Source organism: Mycteria americana, chromosome 2 (assembly GCF_035582795.1).
Source record: "Mycteria americana isolate JAX WOST 10 ecotype Jacksonville Zoo and Gardens chromosome 2, USCA_MyAme_1.0, whole genome shotgun sequence".
Taxonomy (NCBI): domain Eukaryota; kingdom Metazoa; phylum Chordata; class Aves; order Ciconiiformes; family Ciconiidae; genus Mycteria; species Mycteria americana.
In genome coordinates this window covers 73,644,250-73,660,613 of record NC_134366.1, presented here as the reverse complement: position 1 = coordinate 73,660,613, position 16,364 = coordinate 73,644,250, and the positions used below count along the sequence as shown (strand labels likewise).

General features: G+C 40.8%; 1 pseudogene; it reads left to right on the top strand.

Moving 5' to 3' along the window:
- Positions 1-3,079: 3,079 nt before the first annotated feature.
- On the top strand, positions 3,080-3,252 carry LOC142406877 (U2 spliceosomal RNA; annotated as a pseudogene).
- Positions 3,253-16,364: the final 13,112 nt, after the last annotated feature.

The window sequence follows — 16,364 nt, the reverse complement described above, 5'->3', positions numbered from 1 at the left end:
AAAGGACACGTAGACTCATAGGAAAATAGGGAGAGGGAAAGGATGGCAGAAGGTAGCATGACCTTCACATGCAACTCATCACGGGCCTCTCTGGTGAAGTGTTTATACTTTATATTAAGTCAGCACAGGGAGGGATTAGAGGCCTGCAGAGAGAAACAACTTGCCTCACCCTGAAGAAATTGCCAAAAATGTAATGTAGGGCAGAGACTTCTCAGTTGGGGCTCATTTTAAAAAGGCAGAAACAGGCCAGGCGCGCAGCCCTTTGCAGGGAAGTTGAAAACTCCGTCCCTGTGCCTACTGTGGGAAAAGGCTGGGTAGAAAGCTGCATGCTGAGGAGCAAGTGTGGAGCTGCCGGCTGTGCTACCCTTTGCATCGGGGCTGGATTGAAGCTGCGAGGTTTTTATCTTTTGCTTCAAAAAGTTTTTAGTGAAAGCTCCACTGAGATTATTTTACGTTACCTTACGTGGGCTAAAAATAATTTTTTAAAAAGCCTGAAATCACTTTACTTACTCTAAGGAGTACGGTAAGCACGATAGGATACTGGGCAGACCTTCAACCGTTTTGTGTTTACTGCCAGTGAGACCCTCGGCCACTCTCAGAGAAACCATTTCTGCTAAGTGGTCCATTAAGTGCTGTAGTCTGATTAGTGAAGCAGACTTATTTATTGTCACCGGAAGTTGACCTGGAAGCTTATTTTAAAGCAAAACTACAATGAAAAGTTATCACACTTCGGATAGGTAAATACTTAAGAAGGAAGACTATATAAAAATGAATTTTTGTTAGGATAGCTACCCTCTCTTTTACATTTCCCATAATAACCATGACCAGTCTGAATGACATCCCAGTGGGCCTTTTTATTGATACTTCCCAGCAGGAGTTTCAGTCTGATAAGTAGGTCGGGATTCAGTTAGTCTGATTCCCATTTGAATGCATGACAAAACAGGAGGATTTCAGCTTTGCTGTCAAAAAGGTTTTTCTCTTTTATGTTCAGGTTATCTAATATCTCGAGGACAGGTGCAGGGGTAAAAAAAAGTCACAATGAGGAGAAGGATAGTAAGGAAAAGGAAGTATTAAAATTTAATCCTCTCAGCGACAGCGTGACTAATGACTCCATAATCTCTACTCTGCCATTTCCCATCCACACCAGAGTCGTTCTGCTGCAGATAGTACTTAATGTCCCAAAATATTTTCTAGCCACCTTTAGTTTATGAAGTGATCTCCCACTTATCACCAGAGCGCTATCTTTTTGGACTGGAAGAGAGGGTGTGTTGATACATTCTGCCCTCCTCCACAAAAATGCAGAAGGTCCAGGGGGCAAAACTGAACTTGCTCTGACAATTCCTGCTTCTCCCTTTTCTCCACACACTGTGTCCTGGGAAGGGAGTTCATGCAAATTTCCCAGTGCCCCTCTGGCACTGGGAAAGGAAATTTAATCTAATTTACTAATTTACCCATAGGCTTATGATGAATAGAAAATGAAGAGGTGTGTCATCTTGTCCGGTGAAGTTGGGGGTGATGAGCTGAAACCAACAAATATACTACCAAAAAAGATAGCAAGCTGGACTAAAACCAAGTTCTCATTGGTTAATTATTAGTCCACTGTTCATTATGATGTCTAGCTTCAATCCTAATGAGGTGGAACTTGATGAGATAATTACTTTGAACTATAGGATTCTGTTTGCCCACAACAAAAGCTTATAGTATGGTATCATCTCATCAAGCCCTTCCCTTTTTCTCAAAAGTTATTAGTTTTCTTTTAAATGGGATGTTTGTCTTTTCTCATTTAATGAAAATGGCACGGTGACTGGAGATACCTGGTACCTATCAGGATTTATCTAAAGGTAACCACCATCTGCAGATCACTCCTACTCAGTCTGGTAGAGAAGAATCTCAAAAAAGGAATGTCAAGGGGATATTTACTGGCAAATCTGGTACAAATTTGGCGCTGTGTGTACTGTCTGGTACAAAAAAGATGAAGTGAATTAATATTATTGGGACTTTTTTGCCTCACAAGTTTCGCAGGGCATGGAGCTGAATGATATAATTTCCAAAAGAGGGATTACAATGTATGGAGGTTGCAGGGTCAGCTAACTGTGGCTCACAACATCATCGGTGCGTAGTAAAGACACTTCAGATCTCTCTTGCATCCCATCTTTGCTGACCATTTGTTGCAGCCTAGGATGTAGGAGCATTTGTGAGTGTATGAATGAAGGAGTTCCTGCATTTTATTGCTTTGACCCATGGTGTTAGGATATGTATAATATTTCACCAAGCAGTTACTCAAAATTGTAGGGGTTTTTAAATCATTTTTCCAAAAAGGATGTGATGTGTTGGTTGAGCCTTTTCACTTTGTTCAGGAACCTAGAATGGCTGGATTTAAAATCATTCAGTAAGGAAAGGGGATGAAGGAAACTGCCTTCAGACTAAAAATAACAGAAGGATTTTTTCTGTGGGTTCCAGTTTGAAGGATGCAGCAGTATGTTATAGATAGAGCATAGGACAAGCAGTTTAAGGCCTGCTTTTCTTTTCCTCCACAAATATCACAGACTTTGGATGAGGCACTTATTTTTAGTAAAACTTCTTAGTTATAAAACCAGACTGATACAATACAAATCTCATGCAGATGTCAAAGGGCCTAATATATTCATATTTTGATCTGAGGAGAGTCTAAGATTGAAGGAGCTTTGGAAGAGCCGTGTTTATAACAATCAAGAGAGATTCACTGAGGGAATGGGAGGGCGTCTTGCGATGTTGCAGAACTAAGGAAAAATAAGGAAAAGAAGCAAAATAGATTAGTAGTTAGGGTGGAAACAAAATTTGGCAAATCAAGAAAGGAATTATCAAAAGATTAAATACAAACTTACACACTTTTAAATGTGGGGGAAAAATGAAGGCACGTATTTCTTCCACTCGTTCGTATCTCACACTGGTAATGATGTTAGTATAGAATGGTGGCTTGTTTGTGTTGTGAAGTCCTTGCTTTTCTCCACGGAGACACAGCCAGGGCATGGAATAGCCCCGTAATGAGGCTGTAGGAACTGCCATGCCGGCTTACACTAACCTGCTGTCTTGTCTCCACATCCCTTCTCGGCCTTTTAGCTAAAATCAAGTGTAGTATCCATTCTTGTCAATTTTATGCCACACATACCTTCAATATGAGGACGTGATGTTCAATGAGTGTGGAAAGTGGGAGGTGGACTTGGAGCTTGCTCTGTGCCTTGACCCAGCAATGCAGTGCCCCAGGGACCGTGACTGGGTGACGGGAGGGGTGGGCACTAGTGAGTACTGAGAGAAAAGTGTATAAGCAAGGCAGTATGTAGCAATATTTCACAACAACATTTTCCCAGCCTACAGTGACTTGTGGTTCAAGGGCTTTCTGAGCCAGAGTGGGTCTTTGTGTAAATTCTTTTCCATTAATTTTCCTGATTTTTCTGAGCCAGGTAAATTTTAACTTCCTGCAGCAAGGAGGGTGCAGCAACCGTCTTGACACACTGTGTGAAGAAGCATTCCCTCCTCTTGGCTTTGAAACTCTGATCTGCCTTTTCCATTGATGCTCCCCTAGTTCTTTTTTTGAAAGGCATAGAATAACCCTTCTTTCATTCACCTTCTTTGTGGGCCACTTATGAATTTAAAGATCTGTGTCATGTCTTTTTAAAAAGTTGTAAATTATGGTTACAATGTGAATACAGTTAATTTAGTTTAATGGCAGGCTGTGTAAGAAAAAAGCTAGCAGGAAGCTAAAACAATGATACATCCTTCAACAGACATCTCAGTGTGATTAAGAGACAATACAGGAGCTATTAACTGTCAGGCTGCAATGAAGTTAAACAGCTTGTTTTGTTTTTATTGGAAAGCAGAAGGACTATAAAGAATTTAAAATGTCTTTCAGATCAGGGCAAAGGAGTTGCTAAGAAGCTATTTCCTCATGTAAAAACCTTACTGAAAGGTCCGAGGAGCCTGAACCTCCTGAACTCTTTTCATAGGGAATAGGTGGAAGAGTTGTGAGAGAGACCATTTATAGCTCTAAAACTCTTTTTCTTTGAAGTTTTGTCCTATTCCTAATTCAGACAGACAATACTGTGGTACTTGCTCTTTGTTAGAAGAACAGAGGGAAGAAACAGAAGTACTGAACCCTGTCAGACCCACATGGGTAAGCCCTGTTGACATCTAGGGCATTGTAACCCATGCCAGAGCCTAAGCAGAGAAGAACTTGGAAGTTCCCAGGAGAACTGGTGAAGAATCAGGTTTTGTCAGTTGAGGAGATGCAATGAGGACGCTATGGAGGGCATGGGTGTTTGGGAAGCCCTCCAGGCATTGTTTTTGTTTTCATATATTTTTAATGGTTTCAGGTTTTTGCCTCCAGGATAGATATGGTTTAGGGAACTCGCAGAAGCATGCAGCATCCTTCAGAAACCTCAGCCTACATTTCTTTAGAGTTTAATACCTTTGTTGGCATTGATTTTTTTTATTAAATGATATTTTGGGGTTTTTACTTGTCTGCATGCTTTGGCACTGGTTGCGCTGAAGAAACTTCTGTTTCTGTAATCCTGACGTTTTGTGTATAAATGCTATTTTCTGTTTTAGCCAGAGGTGTTAAAGCAAGATGTGGCTGACTAGCTGCAGGTACTTTTCAACACTAGTGTTTCCTAACCAATCTTCAGACTGGTGTCAGAATCGAATTTGCAGATGTTTAACCATGGGTCCCAAAGGTTGTGTTCCTGGCTGTAGAAATGTCCTATATCTATTAGAGCACAGGATTGTGAGCAGAACATTCAGGCTCCGCTTCAGGGTGTCTCCCTGACTTGCTTAGTATTATTTTGCTGAGGATATGAGGCGGTTTTAGCCTCCATGAAACAAGTACATTAGTTTCTTACAACAGTGTGCTATTTGGAAACTCTGTAAGATTCATCAGTGAAAGACATTTCTGAATGACACTTTCAGTAGTAAAGTTGGTGCTTAAAAAATTCTCAATAGAGTGAGTATACCAAATGTTGTTATAGTTCTCATTTTTATCTAGATTGTCCCCCAAGCAAAGGAACTCAGCTAAATCCATGAACTATTTCTTCACGTGCAGCAAAATATTACTGCTGTGGAGAAGTCATCATCATCTGTGGAGGAGATGATGCCCAGCTTTTGCTGCGCTCTGAAGTGCTGTACCAATGCTTTTTGTTCCCCCTCCTCCTGCCTCTGCTTTGAGCCTTGCGAAGAAATTACTTAGGGATTTGTTGAAACATCTGCCTTTGTAAATTCAAGCCCGGAGTCCTCAATCTTAATTTCTTCAATTACTGCAACCAGCAGTGGCCAAAGGTACCCCTAGCATCCATAGATGGCAGCAGCCATAATACCACGTGGGGTGACTGGCCCGGGGACTCCTGCCTTTATTGCATATTCACGAGGAGGTGTCCCTCACCCTCTGCTGTCACTTAACCTCACTCCCTCAAAATTGGTCCCAACCAATGTATTTGCCCCACACGAATAAGGGGACCTTAAGCTCATACTCCCATCTACCTCTCCCATCCCTGCAAACTGTCACAGTCCCATCCCTTCACTAACATTTTTTTGTACAAAAACACAGATTAAGCCCATGTTCACTTTGTGTCAAAACATAGTTGCAGATGCTTGATAAAAGTCTGTAGCCGTGACACTGTTCTCTCTGTATTGCAGCTATTCACGTGTAAGATGCCCTTGTGTGAGTGTTGCAAAACGTTTGAGTTGGAGATGATGGGGGTCTGCTTCCGGCAGTAACTGAGGAAGGCAGGCCCGGGAGCCTTGGCTGAGCACTTGCCACTAAACCTGCACTTCCTTTCTCACCCAGCTTCCCGCTCAGCTCCCGAGCGCGTTTCTGATCTGGGCAACGATTGAGTTAGTGCACCGGTTATTGACTCAAATGTCTGCCTTGTAGTCTTGGTTGAAACTCCAAGTGTTTCCAAGCTGTGGTATGCTGGCTGCTCGTGGCGCACAAGTGTGTTCAAAACGCTACTTGGCTGGAGAAGAGATCGATGCTCTCTTCCCAGTGGTGGTCTCTGCTGCTGCAGGAGCTGTCACGGGGAAAAAATGCGGAGGTCTGTGGCTTTTAGTGTCTTACGGGCAGAACCATCTCTTGTAAAGCCTTCCTTGCTTTGGCCATTTTCCAACTGAGAGAGGCTAGAAAACAGTCTGGCAGCAGCTTCCAGGAGTCTTTCATGTCCAACAGACTGGACCAGGTGGACTGTTTCACTCAGGAGTTCATGTGTTTTGCCAGCCAACTTCTTTTCTATGCTTAATGACTTTTGCAGCACATTCTGGGCAGCTCCAGTTAATCTCATCCTTTCATCCTCCTGTGATCTCACTCGGTTTCCTGGAGAATGAAGTGTGAAGGTGCCGTTGGCCTCTTCTGTACTCCAAACCCTCAGGCTGCCAGTGCTGGAAAGGGGAGCACATGGTAGTGCTACAGCTTGTGCCTAATTCTTGAGTGGCTCCATGACTGGAGAAGTACCTGTCCTTGGAGAACTCAGTCTTCCATTGGAGAAATCCTGATAGCATTGATATTTCAATGCCAATTTTAAATTATAAACTGTGGCCTGTGTATACTAAAACACTCGTCCAGTTACATGCTGAATTTATGCAGGATTTTTTTAGAAAAGAATGTGGAAAACCATGCGAATATTCCTAGAGAGTAAATGGGCAATTACTATGTGGCTGGTTTAATGTCTACCACTGTATTGGCATATGCAGATAGCTGCTTCATGTACGTATGTGCAACAGTAACCAAATATTAAAATTGAACAGTCATGTAGCACTCTGTATGTTTTCCCTCATTTTAAAAAATCTGGCCTACTTTGTTTAGGCAATGTATTACTATTCTTTTTGGAAGGTCTGTACAATATTTACTGAATTCGTAAGTCAAAATATTAATTCAGTTTTCACAAATTGAAGCACACTTACCATTTCTGTGGTCTCATCTTGCTTGCATTTAATAGAAAATTCATGAGTTGAATAATAAATTTTGAGAGAGAAGAGCATTTCACAAAAGAAGTTCATAAAGATGTCTAACGCAGAGAGGATACATCAGATGGAAAACTCCTCAATATGCTGGAATAATTACAAACTCCTTTTAGTAAAGTTTATTAATGGGATTTTTCAGATGTGGCTTAGGATACTCACATGGAGCATTTAATAAGCTAAAGTCTATAAACACTCCATCTAGGGACTGGAATCATTATTTGGACCATCTTTAAAAGTTCTGCCGTTTATCCAATAGTCTATAACGGGCTTTATGAGCTGTAGGAGTTCATTATGCAAATACCTATTTAAGATTTGTATGGACCACAATTAAAAACATAACTGGAGAAAATGTGTTGGTTTTTACATGCCCAGTAGGCAGGCTCCAAAGCGAAGTATCTCCACTGCTTCAAATTATTTTAGTAACAAGCTAACTTAAAAAAAATTACATTTTCCCTATGAATACCTGTGTTGCCTTACTTTCCCTCTTTTATTTTTTTTCCAAGCCTAACAGTTAAGGTCTGCCATTGAATCAGGACAGAGAATGAGACATGCTTTCGCTATTGCATGTCATTTTTAGGGCATGTTCTTCTGAGACCTTTTTTTGCCAGCATCTTCAATAGGGTTCTATCTTCAAATGTACCTATGTGTATAAACATAAAATGGCCAAATTTCATGAGAGATTTTAAAAAGAGAAACTTGTCAGCTTACTGGGGTGTCAGTAAATTATCTCCTTCTTGAAACCGTAGGAAACTGAACTTGGGGCAAGGATTAACTCTGCAGATGCCAGCAAAGACGTTAACAAATACTTGCCTTCATTCTTCCTTTTGTCCACAGTCACAGCATTTCATTTGCCTGGAGTATGATCGGATCAAAAGAGGAGTACAAAGGAGCGCTGTCCCCTTCCACTGGTTTTTATGGAAGCTGAGCATACTGAGTCTCCTCTGACATGGACCATAAAAGACTTAAGGCTTTCCCTGCCTGGCATTTGCCATCAGTGGGGGAGGCATTTTCTGTCACACGCGAGGTGAGGTGCAAATAAAGGCTGTAAGAGTCACTTCAGGACACTAATATATAAAATCTTCACCCCACAGAGTTATCATTCTAGTGTTAAGTTGCAAATGAGGTGGAAAATCTTCTGTGATAACAAGACATAATAGTGAAGCAATTGGATTCGGGGCTTTGTGCCCTATTTTTTGTGTCTTACAAGAAATCATTACTTGCATGAAATGGAGAATATTTTCTTCTCTTTTGTGGCAGTGGTATGAATTTTATTTTATAGAGATTATGGTTATTGCATTAAGCTTGTTCATGTTCTTACCTGAAAACATTAGCAGTAATATTGCAGATGATGTGTTGTTTTGTACTCTGTATCTGTAGATCCCACAACAATATAAGATGAAATTACCCTTGTGTTGGAAACTAATAGCATGTTTTGTATCTCCTCCCCTAATGTTGCCAGATTGTATTAATCATAAATGTCAATGAAGTCTCCAGATGACTTCCTGACTTTTGACAAAAGGCCTTCATCTCAGCCTCTTAAATTCCAAGGTCAAGGGGAAAGTAACATTCAGAATAATTATTAGCATTACTTTACCTTGACATTTCAGCCCTGCTTTCAGTTTAGCATTCCAACCAGGCAGTGAAGACGACTGTCATCTTTTGATTCACTGAAGGGAATTGCCCCAATTAAACCTGACTTTAAGGATATCTAAAGACCCGTATTAATGTGGTATCCTGTTTTTTAGCAAGAAATACTTCATGAAGAAGAGAAACTTTCATTAAAAGCATTCAAGATTTACTGTGACAAGAGCAAGCAATTTCTGAATTGCAGTTTTCCCCCTAGGCTAGGATAATAATCAGTGCTTCTCATTTTCAGAGAAGTCAGTGGTTGCACTGCCCTAAAGATTCTTTCGCCTTTTGTTTCAGCTAAAAGGTCAGAGTTATAATTTTGTCTCATCATGAACTATTAGTGGCACCTTGTCAAAACCTTGTTATGTGTCCAGGATCTTGTGCCCGTCCTTTGTACATACCTGTATTTACTTAATTTTTTTAACATCGTATCAGGTAACAGGGACAGAATACGTTGTTTGTGGGTGTTTTTCCCAGCAAAGAAAAACGTTTTCACCAAAGCACAGATGAGAAGAAGACACAACCACCGCGCCACATGCAACCCCACAGCTATTTGGTCCTGACTGGGTGGAGAGCTGGTTCAGTCAAACAATTTTACTTACTCACTTCCTGCAAACTTTTGATGACCCTTCTGATTCTGGAAGTCTGTTTTGATAATGAGGTAAATAACTGTATAAACATCATTCACTGTAAATTGGTCAGAAAGCAGGTGTGTACAGACGAACGACAGACACCAGTTAGTCTTCAGACGGTGGGCTTTTTTGGTACAGTACAGAGAATAAATCGAGTTCCTATGATGAGCACCATTTATTTCAGTAGTGTTGTTCCCATTCAGTCCGTGGCAAAGCTTTGCTGGAGAGAAAAAAATGGAGCCACACTGCAAAAGGATATAGAAGACTGCATAACTTTAGCTCCCTGTTCTTATTAGTTGCTTCTCCTGCTACACTATGCCTTTCTGTGAAACCTTGAAGATAAAATTGTTTTGCATGTTTTGGGCTGTAAGTCATGGCTGCTCTCCAGCTGATAGCAAATTGCTATTTGCATCTGTTATGGTTGTGTGCCCAGTGTGTGATTTTACACAACTGCTGTGGCCCGTACTGTTTCGGTGGAAGTGAAATTTATTGACTTCTAGTTAAATTTGACTTTGGGACTTCACCTGACTGGAAAGTAACTTAACTGATGCTGACACTCCTTTTCTTCTAACCTCTAGCTCCATGCCTATTCATCCTTGAAATGCTTTTGTCTGCAGCACAAACATGCTCTTTCTCTTATTCTTTCTTTATTTTTGACTAGAAATCTTGCATAAATATCACATGAACATATAGTTCACTGCATAGATGTGTAACAATCTGCAATGTTTCTTCCCCCAGAATTTTCAAGCAAATTTGACATTGCTTTCTACTTAAATGCTGTAAATTTTGACATAGCTTATAGTTAAAAGTCTAATCGTACACAAATGTCAGAACACTTTCTATGAAAAGTTGGTTAAGCAGTGCACCTCTGTAATTTATCACGGAAGTCCGCAGGAGTCTCGAGTCCCTTTCCAATTTCTATTTCCTTCCCTGCTTCCTCCTATTAGATATTTACTAAGGATAGCTGACTGATCTTTACTGAGTTTATGGCCAACAGTTCCTGACCCGGTTTTAGTTAGCTTTCATTGACTTAAGCAGCACGGTGATTAATTGTGCTGATAAGAGAAGTGGAAGCTTCTTTCTTCCTGCCTGTCAAGCTTAACAAAAGCAGTGAATCTGAAGAACACGGCAGAGAGAGAGAATTGATACTGAACCCTGTGGAAATGATCCTGTGCTGTCTCAACTAAGGATCTGGCCCATTTTGTGAAATAGAATTAAATTTATTCACTTAGTACTTTATTACATAGGTGCTGCAGTAAAGCACATACGTTGCACGCATACGTTATATCCATACATATACATGTAAGGATATAAAAGAAGTTGTTGCTGGTCTTTTACATCGTAATTTTTACTGAATACTATCTGGTGTTGAAAGAGGGTATAAAAAGCATTCCATTGAACATCTATATTTTTCCTTTTTTTTTTCCCTTTCCCTACATTTAAGATGTACTTTTTAATTTTGTAACAATGTTTTCCCAGCTATCTGAATGTCTTATTAGCGCTAATCTACCAGATGGGACCCTGAAGAGTGGAAAAGAGAGATTCAGAAGAGCTAGCTGTAACCCAGCAAAGCAAGGTTTTCTAGATGCCCTGTCGTCCAGCTGCTTCGTCTAACCTTTTGGGGACGGCCGTCTCCTGGGGTTTGCTCTGTATTCCTTCAGCATTACCTGACTCCATAAAATTAGGCTTTCTCATACTAGTGTTTTTCTTCTATGTCTCCAGCAAGCATGTTTCCGAGACTGGTGGTTTTGAGGGCTGAGAACACAAATCTATCACTTTCCAGTGTGCCCTTTTATTTTTGCACAAGCAGTGTGCATGTTCTTTCCTAGCAATGCACTGCAGCCCACAAATTCACCTTTTCAGGAGACCACGCTCCAGTGCCATTTCTAATTTAATTAGTTCTTTGTACAGTCCCACTTCTAAGCCCTTGGAACCTGAAGCTTGGGAGATAATTATTTCCATCCCTGAAGAGGGGTCTTTCAAAATCCCTTTGCATCTTGTGGGTTAAGTGTTTAATGTTTCAGCTGGAGATTGGTAAGCATGAGAACAGAAGCTGAATGGAATGCATTGTGTTCAGTGCCCATGCATTTTAAATAATTTTCCTTTTGGCCCTAAATTTCCTTTTTGTATATAAAAAATATCTTCGGAGTTTCCAGTGAAGAGGAACTAGAGATTATTTTTCCCCCTCTCAACTGGAATAGATACAGAAGGAGTGTCTGGCTGATAATGGATCTGCAGCAAGACAAGTCCAAGGCCCTTATTGTCTGTGTTTTTCATTAAGTGATGTATGTCTTCACAGTAACATAGAAATGCTAACAAAGGAGTGCTATTAAGTGTGGAGGAGCAAACACATTCAAATCTATTTTTGGAGTCAAATAAATTTTCTTGAAACATAAAAAAAGAAAAAATTACTCCATGCTGACAAGAAGTCCTAAAAAATCAGTCTGTTTAGGTAATTTATATGTGTGTACACACACAGACAGGTATTCTGGTCTGGCTTTTTAGTTTAAGACTGTTATAAAAGTGATTGAAAACAAAGGGAGTTGTTTGGGAGCACTGCTTCAGTGAATCAAAACTATTAGGGATTTTACTGTTGTGAAAACAGGGTTTATTTAATAGGCCTCTCCAAAGTTTTTTTTCCTCTGCCTCCAAGCCAGAGTGGACACTGGCATGTGAGATGATTGCAGGCTGTGAATTTTCAAAGAGGTTTAAAGTAACAAGACCACCCCAGTTGCTCTGCTAATGCTGCTGCTGCCCTTAGAAAGAATTCTGTAAGTGTTTGAATTGCAGAGGCAGCAAAGTAATTGAGGAGACTTGTTCAGGAAGCAGCTTATGAACATTTCCTTACCCAAGAGCTCTTTGGTCAAGAACATGAAAGCAAACGTAGCTGAAAGAAACCTAGTAAAAACCTTAATGTAACAGCACTGATTTTCTGATTTGTGGGGTTTTTTCCCTCTTCTTCTATTTTAATATATCCTCTGTGCTTTTTTCTAACAAATTACAGTATTCCACCCATTGCCTAAGAAGTTTAAAAAAAAACAATTGAGCAACAAAACAGGTTTCCAGCAGCTTTGGTTACAAAGCCATTGGGCCGCATGGAGAATACGCTGGCAACAAACAACTGATATCGTTTAATGAGGTGTAACCGAGTAATTTGGGGCATCCAGCAGGTCTTTGCTATAAGGGGCTACATCAGAAGGCCTCTTTAATAAGTACCCTGTGATTGGCTTTTGGAGTTGTCCTCACAGAACAGTTATGAAATGCATTGTGCTGATGCTGATCTATGGGCCCTGAGCTCCTGCTTTTCACCCATTTAATTAATGAGAGAAAAACAGAGCCAGAGGATAAGTGACTCTAAGGTCTCATACTTTCTTTTCACATTCTATTACTTACAAAGAACTTGAACAGGGAGAAGGTGACCTTGCTTGTAATTGTAACATTCCTTATTTTTTATTTAATATGAGCAAAAATCTTTTGTCCTTTACATTCACATACTCTTAGAGTTATGGGTAGTGAGTTGCTTTAGATTTGGATCCTTCTGTAAGGAAGATTGTGTCCATCTTCCATTGCAGAAATGGTCATCAAGTTTCCTGAACTCGTGTCTCATTACAGTAAATAGCGCTATTTCAAGAGAAGTTAGTGTTGCACCCTTCGTGACACTGTTTATGTACGCTATCTATGGGTCTGAAAGCATCTGTTACGTGATTATTTAAAGGACAGTAACGGCCACTAAACTGATAACTGCAAAAAAGAACATTTTTGCCCTTTTATTTTTGAAAGACTGAATTTAAATGCATCAATGCATATAATAGCCATTTCTCTAGCCTGAACTGCCATGAGGTCCATTTTTTCACGTCAGTGGTATGTGACTCCATAATGCCCTGGCTCCCAGCAAGCCTTCCCTGCTTTTGGAGGGCCAGATGTTTAGAAGAGTCCTTCCTAGAAAGCAAGTCCGTTCGATCAAACCTGCTCAGGTCTTCCCCAGAGGGAGACCTCTCCCGGGAAAATGCCACTGTAGAAGAAGTGATATGTTAATTGGCTTAGTTTAGGAATATTACATTTAAAAATCGATTGCTTGTACTACTATGGAAATGTATTTGTGAGAGTTTTTAGGTGGTTTTTTTTTTTCTCTAATAGCTTTGGACAATCGTGCCTCAGTTGCCAAGATGACAGAGAGCTGTGGAGATGCTGCAAGTGGAGATGCTGCAAGTGCAGCGCTGCAGCGTAAGCAACGGGCAGGTACTTTGGAGCGGTCCCCGAGCTGCCCGCTGCCCCTTGGAGCATTGCTTGCGAGTGGCCTGCGACGCAGCACCCACATCCACTGCCCTCCCAGGCGAGCCGCTGGGCTTGGCTGCTCTCTCCACCAGCTGAGGAGGAGCGAGGCAGCAACGTGGGAATTTCTGCCTTAGGGACGTGCGAAATACGAGTTTAAATGTATGGTGCCTGGTACTGGCTGTTGGTATATAGTGCGTGTGTGTGTGTGTGTGTGTGTGTGTGGATAGGGAAGGGGTGTACTGGAAGCTTCCTGTGCCCCATGTTTTTAACCCCTGCAAGAGGGTGCCTGTGACTGAGAAAGGTGCTGCTTCTTCCTTGAAATCTTGAAGTGGGTAGGAGAGAAGAGAGAATAGGCCTCTTACAACTGAAATTGCTGCAGCGAGCAAAGATGGCACTTCCAAAACGTTTGGAAGTGCGTTTGCATGTATGTTGAACATGTCATGCTGAGCAGCAGGCAGCGAATAGGAGAGCTCTCCACAAAATGCTAGTTTTTAGTCCTGGTAATACAACATCAGTTTGATCAGTTTGCTACAAAAATGTGTTCCACTTCCAAAATGTGCCCAGTAGTTTGAATCAGTATGGTACCATGACTTCTTCATCAGTTCACTAATATTTGAGGTGTTTCGCTTCTAAAATTTACACTGTTGGCTTTTGACAATTTTTTTTTTTTTACTGCTGTGTTTCAATCTGATTGCCTTCTAAGCCCTGACTGTTTTGTAAATAATTCTTACTGCTGCTTTACAGAGAAGCTCCATAGGTAGTTCTCCATCATATTCATGAAGATCGCAAGAAGAAATCAGTTTCCTTAACTTAACCTTAATGACTGAACCTTAAAAGAAATAAGTTAATCAACACCCGGTTGCTTCAATATTTATGCTGAAATTACATCTTGTGACTGGAACTCCTTTTAGATAAGTGTGATTAATAATCCATTAACTTAAAGTGTTGGAGGATGAAAGTAGATCTGGTACTATTGACAGTGTATTCAAAACACCACCTAGTATAAACCAAGAGTTTAGGTGGCTATGTCTCTTCACCTGTAAGCAGTCATTTTTAAAAAGCATTGTATTTCAATCAGATAGTAAAACAATAAAGATCTACATCTTCTTGCACACATAGGCCATTATGGAAACTGTGCTGGGAAGTTGCTTGGAGGTTAGCCTGATGATGTCTGGTTGCTTGTTTGATTTTGAGAGAGTTTTTTTCAGGTGTAGGTGCTCAAGTTATGTACAGATACAAATGCAGTTATAAGCATTGTAGTCAGGCAGTTGAAATTATACACACAGAGTAGCTAGGGAACACGTTTTGCATGGGCAGCTACTTGAAATGTTTTGCAAGTGCTTCTTAGGCACCTATGGAAAAAAAGCTAACAGAAAAACAAAAGTCTGGCATTGCTCACTCTGAGCTGAAAGCCTGGGGTTGGAGCCAAAGGTCTAAAATAGAAATGGGCAACATAACAGTCTTTTTTGGTGATTAATATAAAGCCTCTGTTAGAGTTCCTAACTCAGATCAGTCCTAAATATAATAGCAGGTGAGCTCGGAAACAGTGGAGAGAAACTTGTGAGAGAAAGAGCAAACGAGCTACGTTTTTAAGCTCTATCAGAGAACCGACTCACTGCCTAAAGCTGGTTAAACCAGGATGCTCAAGCCTTCTGGAGTTAGATGCCTTTACAGGCATCTGTATAAGGAAAAACCACACCTTTCATTTTTAAAAAAAAGCCATTCTACATTAACGGGCCAAGTTGTCTTATCCAGAAAACTTTGATCAAAAACTTTGGTGGTTCTTCAAAGCTGATCCTAACCACTGTGGGTGGAAAGCCAAAGTGAAAAGTATGTGGAGGTTTTTCATACCTCCTGCTTTCCTTTTAGTTGGAAATGCCAGAAGAGGGGCTTTCTCATTTCCTGTGTGGTTGTTTCCCCTGTTTCTCATCATACTTAGAGTCCTTGGTGAAAAGGGGATTGTGGTTCATGATTGTGAAACCTCTTTGTTGTTCAGAGAGCAATGTTACATGAGCAAGAGGGTGATCTGTGCTAAGAAATAGGTGATATTATTATTATTCTTTCTGTGTTTTTCCACCGCTAGCATAAACTTGGGCTCAGCAGTGAGAAGTACAGGGGCTGTAGTCTTTAGTACAAGTGCCTTCATCTCATCTATACTTAATGGAAGTTAATGATGCTCAGCATCTCACAGGACTTGCCTTCATACCCTGGTTTAAAAGAGGGGTTAAGTAGGTTACAGGAGTGCTTTCTGCTGTCTTTTTCTTAAATGTCATATTTTCCATCCCCCTGCCTCAGAGACAAACTAGTTTGGGAAGAGTCCTGAGTGGTAATAAAGAGAGGCAAAACTGTACCTGGTCAAGCCTCCCTCTGTAAAGTCCAGGAGAGCACTGTTGGCATGTGAAGTCAGTCAATTCAAGGGGGAGTTTAAGTGCTCTCCACTCATCTGAAACTGTCTCGGGAAGTTTTATGAAACTCCACAAAGGCAGTTGTAAGATTGTAGTGGGTGGGAAGACCCAAGAAACTGGGTGGAGTGGTGAGAAAATTTTAAGAATAGCTGGCAATTAATCTTAGCTCCTGGGACTTAGGGACTTTCCAATGCTGGCAGGTCTCAGTATGCGTGTTGTTATTCAGGCTACATGCCAAGAATATTTAATGCTGACTGCCGAGCGTGTTGGAGAAAAGTCATTGTGCAGGCACTGTCACTCAAAGGAAATACGCCACGCCATAATCATTGGTTCAACAGTCATTTTGCAGACAATGAACACTGACATTTGGATAGCAAATGGAACAAACAGTAAAAAAAGGTGGGTAGGTGGGGAAACCTTTGTCTTTTTGGTAGTTAAT